The sequence below is a fragment of the Brachyistius frenatus genome, unplaced genomic scaffold (assembly GCF_029030835.1).
Source record: "Brachyistius frenatus isolate BFR_SWC_R1_liver_20210118 unplaced genomic scaffold, ASM2903083v1 Contig_84, whole genome shotgun sequence".
NCBI classification, from domain to species: Eukaryota; Metazoa; Chordata; class Actinopteri; family Embiotocidae; genus Brachyistius; species Brachyistius frenatus.
Genome location: NW_027210683.1, coordinates 186,927 through 203,560, shown reverse-complemented (window position 1 = coordinate 203,560; position 16,634 = coordinate 186,927). Strand labels below are relative to the sequence as shown.

Sequence of the window (16,634 nt, the reverse complement as noted above, 5' to 3'; positions counted from 1 at the left end):
GGCGCGCGGAGCCGCCGCAGCAGCAGCAGGTGGTGGTGGTGTGGTGGTGTGGTGGTTCGGGTCCGCTCGGCTCGGTTCGGGGTCTCCGGACACTCTGGCAGCCTCCTGCCCGCCTGTGGAGCTCCTCCTCGGGTTGAGCTGCGGATTCAGGAGCGGGTCGCGGATCTTTGTGTCCTTTTATGGTCCAAGTGTTTAATGTGGGAAAGTTCGGAGTGAAGAGACGAAAAAAGAAAAAGACAGAAGACACGAGCTGCTGCATCTTTCTCTCACGGTGGTGGAGAGACGGCCTCCCTCTCTCTCTCTCTGCCAGGACCGGTATCACATCCAGCATTTACAACCTTCAACAGACTACAAAAACAATTCAAGAAAAAGTCATTTTAATCCTAATATTTGATAAAGAGTATTTTTAGACAACAGCAACCACACAGCTGACTAAAAGGTTTAACTGTAATCAGATTGCAGATCAGATCATTGATATTAATATGCTCCAATTCAACATCTCTCAAGCAGTGATTCATTTCACTCTGCTGTTTTATAAACTACAGAAACCTTAAAACCCGAGAAATGATCATTACAAAAGAAGAAAACATGGATAATGGACGATAATGGATTTAACACATCAAACAATCTGTTGTTGGAAGAACACAGAAAGAAGCTCGTCTGCTTCAACCATCCTAAAAAGATTTAAACAGCTGTTCATTCCTGTCACTGAGGTAACCATGGCGATGGAGCTCGTGGAACATTTAAACCTTAAAGAAAGAAATACGTCCACGAAGCGTTTCGTTCAGGATGAACCAGAATCTTTCCTTCGGTCGTCTTCGGGTTTCAGAGATGAAACACGTGTTGTATTATTCCTTTAAGTGAATAATTCAGGAACTTCGATTTTCCTCCTAAAAATGACTGAAGTTTTAAACAGAGTTCAGTTGAGAGGAATTTAATCACAATGAAATTACGTTCAGAGAGCATCAAATGTGGAATCGAATTCCTCCCGTTAGTTTGATTAAAATAACGACGTTCAGTCTGGAAACCAAAGAATAGGAAAGTTAGAAGGTTTCATGGTCTCATGACTTTAATACAAAAAAAACAAAGAATAACACCAGATATGCACTTTAAAATCAAATAATATACAGTGGAGGTCAATAGAGGAGGTCAATACAGGAGGTCAATAGTGGAGGTCAATAGAGGAGGACAATAGAGGAGGTCAATACAGGAGGTCAATAGTGGAGGTCAATAGAGGAGGTGAATAGAGGAAGTCAATAGTGGAGGTCAATACAGGAGGTCAATAGTGGAGGTCAATAGTGGAGGTCAATAGTGGAAGTCAATACAGGAGGTCAATAGTGGAGGTCAATAGTGGAGGTCAATAGAGGAGGTCAATAGTGGAGGTCAATAGTGGAGGTCAATAGAGGAGGTCAATAGTGGAGGTCAATAGAGGAGGTCAATAGTGGAGGTCAATAGAGGAGGTCAATAGTGGAGGTCAATAGTGGAGGTCAATAGAGGAGGTGAATAGAGGAAGTCAATAGTGGAGGTCAATACAGGAGGTCAATAGAGGAGGACAATAGTGGAGGTCAATAGTGGAGGTCAATAGAGGAGGTCAATAGTGGAAGTCAATACAGGAGGTCAATAGTGGAGGTCAATAGAGGAGGTCAATAGAGGAGGTCAATAGTGGAGGTCAATAGAGGAGGTCAATAGTGGAGGTCAATAGTGGAGGTCAATAGTGGAGGTCAATAGTGGAGGTCAATAGTGGAGGTCAATAGTGGAGGTCAATAGAGGAGGTCAATAATGGAGGTCAATAGTGGAGGTCAATACAGGAGGTCAATAGTGTAGGTCAATAGTGGAGGTCAATAGTGGAGGTCAATAGAGGAGGTCAATAGAGGAGGTCAATAGTGGAGGTCAATAGTGGAGGTCAATAGTGGAGGTCAATAGAGGAGGTCAATAGAGGAGGTCAATAGTGGAGGTCAATAGAGGAGGTCAATAGTGGAGGTCAATAGAGGAGGTCAATAGAGGAGGTCAATAGTGGAGGTCAATAGAGGAGGTCAATAGTGGAGGTCAATAGAGGAGGTCAATAGAGGAGGTCAATAGAGGCCCATTGGGAGGTTCACCCTGTTCTCTCAGGCGGAGTAACGAACAGCAGGTGAATAAAACAGGAATAAAAGGTGTTGAGTTTCTCTTCCGAGTCGGTGTAGTTATTGTTTGTTAAATTGATATCCATCCTTCGGTTGACTCAGCAGAGAGAAACGTGGCGAGGTCGGCCGGTTTCAGGTGATGTCAGCGGCCGTCTGTTTCCAGGTCGGTTAGAAATGTGCAACATGCTGTTGGCAGCACAACAACAATAACCTGTTGTCGAGGCGACAGCCAATCACAGGGGCGCTGAGCTTTCTAAATCAGCTCAGCGGGGGGGCTTCATTTCCTCAAACCGTCTTTTAGGTCGAGTCTGTTTCATTTCTGCGTTTTTCCTCGACGGTTCTTTACAATCTGCTCAACAAACATTTTCATCCTCAATTCAGATTCAGAAAATCTCAACACAGAATCCGTCTCAGAAGAAGAAATCCTCCTGTTGTCTGTGCAGAAGAATCCAATTACAACTATTTGACACGTGAAGCTGCTTCGAGTGTTTCTGAAGACGGATTTCTGGAGGAGAAATAATCCTGCTGGTAAACAAGGAGTTTATTTTCTAAGTTCAGAGACTCTTCGGTATTTCGGTGTTTATTCTCTGAGTGTTTACGGCCTCGTGGCCGTATTAGTATTTCCCAGCATGCCTTAGTTAGTTCTTCGTAACTTTTGAGAATCAAACAACTAAATTAAATCTCAGTGATGGGCAGAAATTATATTTAGTTTTGTTAAAACATTTATTAATATTTCAATGAAGACATAATGATAAATAAAATGAGGAAATCATTCCAAACCATAAGTGTACCAGGAAGGAACGTAACATATGTGTATATAATATAAATAATCACTGAAGATAACAGACACGATGGAAAATCAACAGGAAGCTGTAAAAAAATGACCTTTTTGGTTTTTTTTCTCTCTTGACAAAGTTTTTTTGGGATCTGAAATATCTGAATTATCCGTTAAATCCAAAAGCCAAATATTCACTAATCAGCATCGAGCAGCGGCGTCTTCTTCCCACGACCTGCTGCCTCCACGCCGAGCAGCACGAAAACGCCTTAAACACACAAACCACATTTTCTCTTGGACTCTGATTTCTCTGGTTCGACCTTTGACCCCCGACGGCCCGAGGCACCGACCCCCCCTCACACATGTCCGTCTGTAGATAATCTGCAGGACTTCAACATCTGACGAACACAAATTCTTCTCCAAAGTAAATCTTGATCAGTTTCTTATCAATTTAATGAACGTTTGTGGTTTTGACTGTTTGAATTCTTTGAATCTGTTCAACTTCAGGTTCAGGAAATAATGATCGTAAGATGATAAACAAAACCATCGATTATTAATCTGAATGACTGAGATGGAAGATATCGTGATCTTGTCTGATATTTCTTTCTGTTAATTACTTAGAAATAAACAATAAAAAACAAACAATGCTCCAACAAACGAGACCTGCGAGAACACAGTTTGTAATTGTGATGTTTACTGATCAATATGTTTAGGTTGTTTATGAAGATTATTTCTGCCAATAAAACAAACAACAACGATAGACTTTAGAAGAAGTGAGAACCGACCAGCTCGTCTGTAAGGATGCGACAGTAAATCAAAATAATAAAAAAAATATTATTGACTTACTAAAACAAATATTTATTGTTTTTTGCAATTATACTTGTATTGTAATTGTTGTTGTTTGTTAGTTTTTTACATCACAACAATGAACACATCATTTGCGTAATCATCATCAAAAATACCAGATAGAAACAGAACTAGTTCTTAATATCTCATAATTTGGGCTCAAAAAGAACAAAAGTGATTTACTATTTTATGATTTCAACATTTAATCAGTTTTAGTTGGAAGTTTTAACAGCCAATCATTGAGCTGATATTTACATTTTTCTTTATTATTTTTTATTTGCTTTAATACCGCAAAGATCCAGAAAACTGTTTAGAATCAAGATGCGTTTTGTGGATCATTTTCTCTCATTAATAAACTTTCGTTTTTGACCTTTCCAGGCTTTTTTTTTTTTTTCATGTTTTGCAATTTGTACATGAAAAAATATAAATGTAAACAAATAATTTGACATCAGCAGCGTCGCTTCAAACGCTGTTTGTTGTTGCTGCGATCAGGATGAACGAGGTGGAAACTCGTGATGATTTTTATTTATTTATTTCATGATTAACTTTCCATCAGCTTCCATTCAGAGACTGAAGTTTCAACCAGATACTTTTTCTCCTGTTTTCTATGAAAGTCCAACAAGTTTATAAAAGGTCATTTAGAATTTTTGTGGATCAAATTTTTCCCATTTTTTTCTGACACAGAACATTCAGTCATAAATCAGCTGCAGAGGCTCACGGGAGGAAAACGGAGGAAAACGGAGGAAAACAGAAGAAAACGGAGGAAAACGGAGGAAAACAGAAGAAAACGGAGGAAAACGGAAGAAAACGGAGGAAAACGGAGGAAAACAGAAGAAAACGGAGGAAAACGGAGGAAAACAGAAGAAAACGGAGGAAAACGGAAGAAAACGGAGGAAAACGGAGGAAAACAGAAGAAAACGGAGGAAAACGGAAGAAAACGGAGGAAAACGGAAGAAAACGGAGGAAAACGGAAGAAAACGGAGGAAAACGGAAGAAAACGGAGGAACGCTGGTCCAAAGGGAACCTGAACTTTAAAAGCTGCTGGAGCCACAAACAGCAAGATGTCACTCCCTTCTGTGTGTGTGTGTGTGTGTGTGTGTGTGTGTGTGTGTGTGTGTGTGTGTGTGTGTGTGTGTGTGTGTGTGTGTGTGTGTGTGTGTGTGTGTGTGTGTGTGTGTGTGTGTGTGTGTGTGTGTGTGTGTGTGTGTGTGTGTGTGTGTGTGTGTGTGTGTGTGTGTGTGTGTGTGTGTGTGTGTGTGTGTGTGTGTGTGTGTGTGTGTGTGTGTGTGTGTTTTCTCTGTTTCATTGTGTTTGTTGCGTCCTGTGTGTTTCTTCAGAGTTGAGTCTTCAGGAAACGTCCGTCTGGTTTTCTTCCTGAAGCTGAATATCTGAATATCAGCGAAGAACAAACACTCAACTTGTTTTGAACTTTTGATTTAAACTGTGAAAAACAAGGTTTCTGACATCATTATTCTAAAAACATATATTAATGTATGTTTTATCTGTGTTTATAAATAACATGATCTACTACATCACTTTAATATTTACTATCTAAGTAAAGCAAACTATTTTTTAAAAAGACATTGGGAATCATATTATAAAAACACGATTTTGACGAATTGCATATAAAATGCATTAAAAGCGGTTTCAACCAACAAAATAAATAAACATTTACTTATTTAAAAAAATAGATATTAGAATCTCTTCATGGTCTGTCATAACAACAAGTCATAATCAGTGAACTGAACATTTTATTGGATTTTATTGTCATCAGCGTGTCATCAGCGTGTCATCAACGTGTCATCAGCGTGTCATCAGCGTGTCATCAACGTGTCATCAACGTGTCATCAGCGTGTCATCAACGTGTCATCAGCGTGTCATCAGCGTGTCATCGACGTGTCATCGACGTGTCATCAGCGTGTCATCAGCGTGTCATCAGCGTGTCATTGTCACATTCATGAAGTTACAAGTTTCACTGAGCTGACGGATCACAAACGTTATTAAGACAAGACTCAAGACTTCACATACGGCTCGCTTTATATTAAACTCAAAACCCAAACAACAATATTAAACAATAATGTTAAACAACAATATTAAACAATAATGTTAAACAACAATATTAAACAACATTATTAAACAACAATATCAGACAACAATATCAAACAACAATATTAAACAACAATATCAAACAACAATATTAAACAACAATATTAAACAACAATATCAAACAACAATATTAAACAACAATATCAAACAACAATATCAGACAACAATATCAAACAACAATATTAAACAACAATATCAAACAACAATATTAAACAACAATATCAAACAACAATATCAGACAACAATATCAAACAACAATATTAAACAACAATATCAAACAACAATGTTAAACAACATTATTAAACAACAATATCAAACAATATTATTAAACAACAATATTAAACAACATTATTAAACAACAATATCAAACAACAATATCAAACAACAATATCAAACAACAATATTAAACAACAATATCAAACAACAATATTAAACAACATTATTAAACAACAATATTAAACAACATTATTAAACAACAATATTAAACAACATTATTCAACAACAATATCAAACAACAATATCAAACAACATTATTAAACAACAATATTAAACAACATTATTAAACAACAATATCAGACAACAATATCAAACAACAATATTAAACAACATTATTCAACAACAATATCAAACAACAATATTAAACAACATTCAACAACAATATCAAACAACAATATTAAACAACATTATTAAACAACAATATCAAACAACAATATCAAACAACAATATCAAACAACAATATTAAACAACAATATCAAACAACAATATTAAACAACATTATTCAACAACAATATCAAACAACAATATTAAACAATAATATTAAACAACATTATTCAACAACAATATCAAACAACAATATCAAACAACATTATTCAACAACAATATCAAACAACAATATTAAACAACATTCAACAACAATATCAAACAACAATATTAAACAACATTATTAAACAACAATATCAAACAACAATATCAAACAACAATATCAAACAACAATATCAAACAACAATATTAAACAACAATATCAAACAACAATATTAAACAACATTATTCAACAACAATATCAAACAACAATATTAAACAACATTATTAAACAACAATATTAAACAACATTATTCAACAACAATATCAAACAACAATATCAAACAACATTATTAAACAACAATATTAAACAACATTATTAAACAACAATATCAGACAACAATATCAAACAACAATATTAAACAACATTATTCAACAACAATATCAAACAACAATATTAAACAACATTCAACAACAATATCAAACAACAATATTAAACAACATTATTAAACAACAATATCAAACAACAATATCAAACAACAATATCAAACAACAATATTAAACAACAATATCAAACAACAATATTAAACAACATTATTCAACAACAATATCAAACAACAATATCAAACAATAATATTAAACAACATTATTCAACAACAATATCAAACAACAATATCAAACAACAATATTAAACAACATTATTCAACAACAATATCAAACAACAATATTAAACAACATTATTAAACAACAATATTAAACAACAATATTAACGGTGAAAGAAGAAGAGATACAACAACACTGACAACGACCTCTTCATTAAAACAGCAAATTCATCAAACATTAGTTTAATTCATTTATGTTTGAGATTATTTAATAACAATCCCAAATCAAGTTACTTACATTTAATAATTTTCCATTTGATGAAAATAAAACCGTGTTTTTTAATTCATTATGTCTTCGTGACGCATCCCAACAACACTTTGAGGAACGTTTTTCTAAATGTGAGCCGGTAAGATTTCGGTGGTCAAAGGTCAAAGGTCACGGTGACATCTCCGCGTCCTGTGGTGAAGGTGATATGTCAGGAACACCTGGAGGGAACTTTCTTCTGATTCCAGAATGAATCGGTGCCTTCGATCTCCGAGGTCTCGACACCTCGACGGCTCTGCAGCGAGCGTTTCCATCTTCAGTTTCAGATTTGCAGCTTCGTAGCGACATTCACGCTCGAAGAGTTCTGCGGTGGATCGGCTTCATCGGCTTCATCGGCTTCATCGGCTTCATCGGCTTCATCGGCTTCATCGGCTTCATCGGCTTCATCGGCTTCATCGGCCGGGAACGTGAGCGTTCCTTTAAAGAGTTCACGACGTCGTACGAGTCTGACGGATGTGGATGGAAACCGCAGCTCGACCGGTTCGTGGACGCAAACAGCTGCAAAGATGAAATGCCAGTTTTTATACTAATAATAAGACGGCATTAAGAAATATCTCTAGAGAGCAAGTCAGGTCTTCTTTCAGAATGACCAAATAAGGACATGCTTCCCCGGTTGATCACCAGCGTTCAGTTTCCTGCAGTCGTGGTTTAAACGTACAGAAACTCTCGGAGGATTTATTCTCTCCGAGTTTCTGCAGATTCAACAGAGTTTTTGTTCGGTTTCCTCCTGAGAGACGTTTGTCCTCCTTCGGTCCATCTGGAGACAAGATATGGAGGAGAGCAGCCGCTTCTACAGCTAGGGGGAGGTTCACTGCTGATGGATGGAGGAGGAGGAGAAGGAGAAGGAGAAGGAGAAGGAGAAGGAGAAGGAGAAGGAGAAGGAGAAGGAGAAGGAGAAGGAGGAGGAGGAGGAGGAGGAGAAGGAGGAGGAGGAGGAGGAGGAGGAGAAGGAGAAGGAGAAGGAGAAGGAGAAGGAGAAGGAGAAGGAGAAGGAGGAGGAGGAGAAGGAGAAGGAGAAGGAGAAGGAGAAGGAGAAGGAGAAGGAGAGAGGAGGAAGAGGAGAAAGAGGAGGAGGAGGAGGAGTTTGCCAGCGAGAGGTCGTGAGCCTGAACACAGCATCTGTCATCCTGCTGCTATTTTTAAAATGTGAATCTTCAAATCTCTTTTCTTCCTTCGTGTTGACGTTCATAAATGATTTTACTGGTTTAATGTTGATAAACTGGAGGAGTTTTATTAAAGTGGTGAAGCAGGTAAAGTCGAGCTGATGTCTCATGTTTACTTCCTGTTGTTTTGATCGTCATGAAAGTTTATTGTTGATGTAAATTTCATAATTTCAACTTCTCAAATGAGAGAATTTTCTGCCTTCGTTTGAGGAACATTTGCTGATTAAATGCAGCGTAATCAAGAATAATCTCTAATAATCTCTAATAATCTACAATAATCTATAATAATCTATAATAATATACAATAATCTATAATAATATACAATAATCTCTAATAATCTACAATAATCTATAATAATCTATAATAATATACAATAATCTATAATAATCTACAATAATCTATAATAATCTACAATAATCTATAATAATCTAAAAAAAATCTATAATAATCTACAATAATCTATAATAATCTACAATAATCTATAATAATCTACAATAATCTCTTAAAAATCTATAATAATCTACAATAATCTATAATAATCTACAATAATCTATAATAATCTACAATAATCTATAATAAGTAAACTAACTTTTACTTGCAAAGGAGTATTTTGACTTCAGTTTTATTTTCTTATCTGTACGAGCTTCTTCCACCACTGATTTTTATATTGAATTATATATTTCTCTTGAAAACGTCTCATGTAAACAGTTCATTCTTGTTTGATGGCTAAAACTTCAAATTATCAGGCAGTGAACATTTTTGAAAACAACAACAAAAAACATTTAATTTTCTTTTTTTTAAATCAGCAAACAAAAAGAACTTTTCTGCAAATGTTCACTTTCCAACGATCATCTTTCCTCTCAGCTGAAGTGCGATGAACACGTTGGTGAACCTTTAGAAAGCTGTGAGACGCTGCAGGAGAACACGGAGCTGCAGGAAGGAAGTGGACGAACAGACGGACGAATAAACGATCGACGGACGGATCGATGAACAAACGCATGAAGTGAGTTTTGTCGAGCAGACTGCGTCGTTACGTAACCGGATGATTCACAGCAGACAAACAGGAGAACAGATTTAGCAACGAGGATGAGGATGGTGGCGGCGAGCAGCAGGTGGCGGTCAGGACGAAGAGGCGGACGCTGATGAGGAAGATGATAAAGATGAAGAGTCTGACAGCAGACGATGAATCACAGTCCAAATCTTTTATTTGACTGTTTCCCTTAAACAGATCCTGACTTGTCAGACACACACGTGTCTTGCTGTCTTTGTGAGGACATGAAATCCAGAAATGAACCTTCAATGTCCTCGCAGAGAGGAGCATACTAACACACACACACACACACACACACACACACACACACACACACACACACACACACACACACACACACACACACACACACACACACACACACACACACACACACACACACACACACACACTCAGTGTTTATGGCTTCTTGGACTATTTTTAACCGTCTCTGAGACGTTTGAGAACTTTCTGTTTCTTTATCCTCAACGAATCAATCCGAACCGCTTCAGCTTTAAAAGCAGAAATTCCCAAACTGTCCTGAAATATGACCACGTAATTATTAATCAAAAAAAATCAGTCCTTTGAGTTACCTTCTCAAAACCACATCGTTTTACTTTGAAGTGACGGTTCTCTCTGGAGGTCGTAGCATAACGCATGAAGCAAGCCACAACCAGCAGTGATGTCATCATCCATCAGTGATGTCATCAACCAGCAGTGATGTCATTTGGGCGGCACGGTGGTGCAGTGGTTAGCATTGTCGCCTCACAGCAAAAAAGGTTCCGGGTTTGAATCCGGTCCTGGGCCTTTCTGTGAGGAGTTTGCATGTTCTCCCTGTGCTTGCGTGGGTTCTCTCCGGGTTCTCCGGCTTCCTCCCATCATCCAAAAACATGCACCTCAGGTCAGGTTACCTGGCGCCGCCTAGTGGCAGCCTGCTGCAGCAGCTCCCCCCTGAGAGCCCCCCCTGAGAGCCCCCCTGCTGTAGTGAAGAAACTTCCCCTCGGGATTAATAAAGTGTATAAAAAATTTTAAAAAATCAACCATCAGTGATGTCATCAACCATCAGTGAGGTCATCAACCATCAGTGATGTCATCATCCATCAGTGATGTCATCAACCATCAGTGAGGTCATCATCCATCAGTGATGTCATCAACCATCAGTGATGTCATCGTTGGTTTGTAAACGTTATGAATCCTCCAGTTCAGATTCTGTCCGTCACCATCTTTGCTAGTTCGGAGCGGTTTGGAGCAGGAAGTGACCATATTTGGACGAGCTGGGGGAGGAGCCAGCGGTGGATCTGACCGATCTGATTGGACACCTGACGATACTACGTCCCGCCCACCGATAGAAATTTTCTTACCAGCAACTACCAAAATAAAAGTCTGTGGTTAACACAACGTTTTATGTCGGTGTCGTCACGTCATTAAACTTTAACATCGTGTAAAAGAATCTTATAAACCTGAGATCTGACTGCAGACATGAACATAGTAGATCTTAACGGCACTCAGAGGTTCTTCAGTGTTTCTGTCTCGGCTCGTTAAGACGTCAGTCGCAGACATCCAATTAAAACAGAGAACATGTGAAGCAGCTCTGTGTTGAAGCTCTTCTCTTTAAAAGGATTCAGGATTTGATCTCCTGTCTGACTCGTAAACACGTCGGCTCACGGACAGAAAACCACTCTGAGAGGTGAATAAATGAATGTTGAGCAGGACTGCACATCAAAGACCTGAAACATGCAGCGTATTAAACACAATCACGTCTTTCTGTCACTGAAATCATCTTTTCCTTCTGCAGCGGTGGAAGAACTTCACTCAAACTACAACACGTACAAACACTGAGTTTATGTTTCATAACTTCAACGTCAAGTGAACCACTGGAGACACATTTACTGTTAAATGTACAAATACTGAATTCATGTCCATAAAAATATAGAACATCATATCATAAAAAACCTGCAACTGAACACTTTTTAAATTAAAAGTAATTTCTACAACCTCTCTTTCATGTTCATGGTTCTCAATGCTTTCGTCTACAAATGGACCAAATTTCAGACAGATATTTTTTAAAGGTTGTTTTTACGGGATGAATTTAAATAACGTCGAAAAACACTTTTCACAGATTACAAAACAACAGCAGCGCGTACAAACGTCTAATTTTACATATTTGTAGCTTATAAATTACTAATAATTGTGAGTGCAAGTGTTTGTATGATGGTTTGTGTTCATGAGCGTCTCATGCTGGCTGTCTGGTGCAGCAGACACCAACCACAGCTGTTTCACAGCTGTTTCACACCTGCACCTGCTTAAACACCTGTTTTATTTAAGTTCTCTTTTAGTTTATTTCTTTAAATGTCTTTTTTCCGTTGCTCCTTTTCGATTGAAAGCGTTCACTGCTCTGCTCACGCAGCGCTGTCGCTGAATTTATATCCAACACCAGTATGAAGAAAAAGCCGCTAACAGCTGCAGCTTCCTCAGACACAGAAACAGTTTGTCCTCATCACCTGATGGTTCCTCCAGTTTCTATTTTCCATTTTCCATTTTCCATTTTCTATTTCCTTCATTTTGGGTTTCTGAGCACATGTCTGGTTTCCATAGTTGACCGTTTGAATGCAGTAGATAGAGAACATGTGGACAAATCTCAGGACAAAATGGAGGAATGTAATTAATGTAGTTTCAAATGAAGACAGAGGAAAACACAAGATTTTAAAAAACCATTTAAAAGTGAGTTAATTTAGACCTGATAAAGTCGTTACTAAGGAAACGGCTAAATGTCACTGAAGTACAGATTCCTTTAGTTAGGAAATATAAACCAGCGGTACCGGAGATCTTAACGGGGAACGTGAGGTCGTTGGCCAACAAGACGGACGAGCTCGGCGCTGGTAAAGACCCAGAGGGAGTACCGGAGTGCAGCATCATGTGTTTCACCGAGACGTGGCTGCACTCACATCTCCCGGACCACAGCGCGGCCGTACCCGGCTTCAGGACCGTTCGGGGGGACGGAGACGTTGTTCGGAGCGGCAAGAAGAAAGGTGGAGGGATTGCAGTCTATGTGAACGAGAGGTGGTGCAATCCCGACCACGTGTGTGTGAAGGAACGTTTCTGTAGCCCGGACATTGAACTGCTAGCCGTGGGGATGCACCCTTCCAGGAGATCATTCCTGATACAGGAGATCATTCTAGATACAGGAGATCATTCCAGATACAGGAGATCATTCTAGATACAGGAGATCATTCCAGATACAGGAGATCATTCCAGATACAGGAGATCATTCCTGATACAGGAGATCATTCCAGATACAGGAGATCATTCCAGATACAGGAGATCATTCCAGATACAGGAGATCATTCCTGATACAGGAGATCATTCCTGATACAGGAGATCATTCCAGATACAGGAGATCATTCCAGATACAGGAGATCATTCCAGATACAGGAGATCATTCCTGATACAGGAGATCATTCCAGATACAGGAGATCATTCCAGATACAGGAGATCATTCCTGATACAGGAGATCATTCCTGCCCACTGCCATAAGACTTTACAATAACTCACCTCTGGCAAAATCCATCACAGTACAATAACACTGTTGACTGTGTTTCTTGGTTGCTTGTATATTATATGTATATTATATATATATATATATACTGTATATATATATATATATATATATATATATATATATATATATATATATATATATATATATATATATATATATATGAATGTGTTTATTGGTTTGTTGTATATAATATATATAGATATATAATGTACTATATATATACTGTATGTACTGTGCATTTTATATTTATATTTTTACTGCTATATACTGCTATTTTATTTTATTGCTTTTCTATTATATTATTCTATTCTATTATTATTTTATTCTATTGTTTCTATTATTGCTCCTGTATGTATGCTGCTGTGGCGAAAAAAAATTCCCCTCAGGGATTAATAAAGTATATACCTACCTACCTACCTACCTACCTACCTACCTACCTATACCTACCTACCTACCTATACCTACCTACCTATACCTACCTACCTACCTATACCTACCTACCTACCTACCTACCTACCTACCTACCTATACCTACCTACCTACCTACCTACCTACCTATACCTACCTACCTACCTACCTACCTACCTACCTATACCTACCTACCTACCTACCTACCTACCTACCTACCTTTCAGCTCTGCGATTTGATTGGTCAGAAAAAGTTGGTCTGAGAGGTGATTGGCTGAGAAGCAGGTCGGAGACACCGCGAGGACATGGAGGCGAGAGGTCGAGCTGACCAGGAGACACGTGAGGGACACGTGAGGTCGCGCTGACCAGGAGACACGTGAGGGACACGTGAGGTCGAGCTGACCTGGAGACACGTGAGGGACACGTGAGGGACACGTGAGGTCGCGCTGACCAGGAGACACGTGAGGGACACGTGAGGTCGCGCTGACCAGGAGACACGTGAGGGACACGTGAGGTCGCGCTGACCAGGAGACACGTGAGGGACACGTGAGGTCGCGCTGACCAGGAGACACGTGAGGGACACGTGAGGTCGAGCGGACCTGGAGACACGTGAGGGACACGTGAGGGACACGTGAGGTCGCGCTGACCAGGAGACACGTGAGGGACACGTGAGGTCGAGCTGACCAGGAGACACGTGAGGGACACGTGAGGTCGCGCTGACCAGGAGACACGTGAGGGACACGTGAGGTCGCGCTGACCTGGAGACACGTGAGGGACACGTGAGGTCGCGCTGACCAGGAGACACGTGAGGGACACGTGAGGTCGCGCTGACCAGGAGACACGTGAGGGACACGTGAGGTCGCGCTGACCAGGAGACACGTGAGGGACACGTGAGGTCGCGCTGACCTGGAGACACGTGAGGGACACGTGAGGTCGAGCTGACCAGGAGACACGTGAGGGAACGTGAGGGACACGTGAGGGACACGTGAGGGACACGTGAGGGACACGTGAGGGACACGTGAGGTCGAGCTGACCAGGAGACACGTGAGGGACACGTGAGGGACACGTGAGGGACACGTGAGGGACAGACTTGAACACGTTTTAGGCCGAATGATTTGTGCGCGTGCGTCCGTGTGACGTGAAGAATGGAGACGACCACGTGCTTTCTAACGGACAATTCATGGCGGCTAACCGACGACCGCGAGTTTTGTCTTTCCCCAAAATGGACGCATGACTGCGGGTTTTTTTCTGAAGGTACCGACGAACCGTCAGTTGGACCGTCGCTGCTTTGTCAACGCCGCCAATGACGTCTGTTGGACGGACTCTGAACATCCAGGTAAACTCGGTGTTTTCTGTGACGTCGAAGATTTCTTCCAAACAGAAATGTGAGTAAAACTGCATTTAAAGGTCGTTTAAAGTTCGTGGAGCTTCTTAGAAACTCCTGAGAGGAAGCATGTGGTCGACCACTGGGTCAGGAAGTCAAAAGCTAACATGCAACATCTTTTCTACGATGCTCTTTTTCTTTTATCTGCTTTCTTTAAATTTACGTGAATCCTGTTCAGGTGAATTACAGGCTTTTTTCTGAACTTGGTAACAAACACTACTTCTGCTCTGCGGCTCTTTTCTGTTTTCAACCGTATATCTTCCCGACTGGGCCGAAAGGTCGCCGGTTCGAAACCGGGCGGAAACAGCATTTACTTCGTTTTTAATAAATGTGGGATTGAAATGTGAAGCACGAAGTAGTGATTTGGATTCGATGGGAGAAGTCTGCCAGTAAAAACACGTTTTTACACCGAGTAAAGAAAGTCCACTCTTCATACAATTAGGACGTATATCACATATATGTGATATAAATGAAGCTTGAAGTTGAGCCTCTTCATCACACCTGCTGCGGTCCAGTGACATTTGACGTGGTTTTGCCCCATCAACCTTCCCGCTGGTATTTTTGCTGAACTGTCCCTTTATTTGATCACCCTGTTTCCGTAGTGTAGTGGTTATCACGTTCGCCTCACACGCGAAAGGTCCCCGGTTCGAAACCGGGCGGAAACATATTGTTTCTTTCCCAGATCAATGATCCTCGTTCTCTAAATATATATAGTCCGTATTTTACATCTACTACTACAGACTAGACTACGATAGAAAATGAATGGGAAAATTTAAGAGCGTTAAGCTTAACCATTTTTGGCTGCCGCGCGAAAGGTCCCCGGTTCGAAACCGGGCAGAGACTTGTTTTGTCATTATCACCAATTTTTTTTTTTTTTTTTTTTTTTTTTTTTATATAACACCCCAATATGAGCAGTGTCATTATTTCCACGTTTCATCTTTGTGCGTTCAGTATAGAAGTGATACTCTATCCAGTCACAACGTTGACTGTTGTGTTCGTATGGTGCTGTTGAAATATCTGAATTCAACCTTCCTGAAAACGAGGAGAATTCAGACGCAGTAACTGAAAAGCTTCAGATGTCACATGTGGAAAAAAGCAGGATTTCATCTGATTTTTCTTCAGAATTTTGACCGTTGTCGGTCATCAGTTTCCGTAGTGTAGTGGTTATCACGTTCGCCTAACACGCGAAAGGTCCCCGGTTCGAAACCGGGCGGAAACAGCTTTTTGCTTTTTGGGGGAATGTTTAAACATTTGGGACAACATTTATTCACCTCGATGGACCTTTTTTTTTTTTATTATTTTATTTTTTGGCATAAATGTTCACTTCAACTCCAGGATAAGGTTAATAGATTTTGGAGATTACACATCGTGAGTGCACCTGATCTAGACCCCCCCCCCTCTTCAAACGGGCCGGCCCAGTACGCTTTGTGGACACTTAGTGGGCTGATCGGACTTTGGGCTCAAACTTACTCTGGGAAAGTGTAAACAAACCAGAATTAGTGCCCAGCGGTTGTA

The 16,634-nt window shown here is 39.9% G+C and overlaps 1 long non-coding RNA gene and 2 other non-coding genes across 3 annotated transcripts; all 3 read left to right on the top strand.

Annotated features, from left to right (window-relative positions):
• Positions 1-25: 25 nt before the first annotated feature.
• Positions 26-1,740, top strand: LOC138627357 (uncharacterized). Its single transcript, XR_011311375.1, has 3 exons — positions 26-1,239; positions 1,344-1,499; positions 1,630-1,740. It is a non-coding gene; the product is annotated as an uncharacterized lncRNA (long non-coding RNA).
• Positions 1,741-15,711: 13,971 nt separating this feature from the next.
• Positions 15,712-15,784, top strand: trnav-cac (transfer RNA valine (anticodon CAC)). Its single transcript has one exon. It is a non-coding gene; the product is annotated as a tRNA-Val (tRNA).
• A 481-nt stretch (positions 15,785-16,265) lies between these two features.
• On the top strand, positions 16,266-16,338 carry trnav-aac (transfer RNA valine (anticodon AAC)). Its single transcript has one exon. It is a non-coding gene; the product is annotated as a tRNA-Val (tRNA).
• The last annotated feature ends 296 nt before the right edge of the window (positions 16,339-16,634 follow it).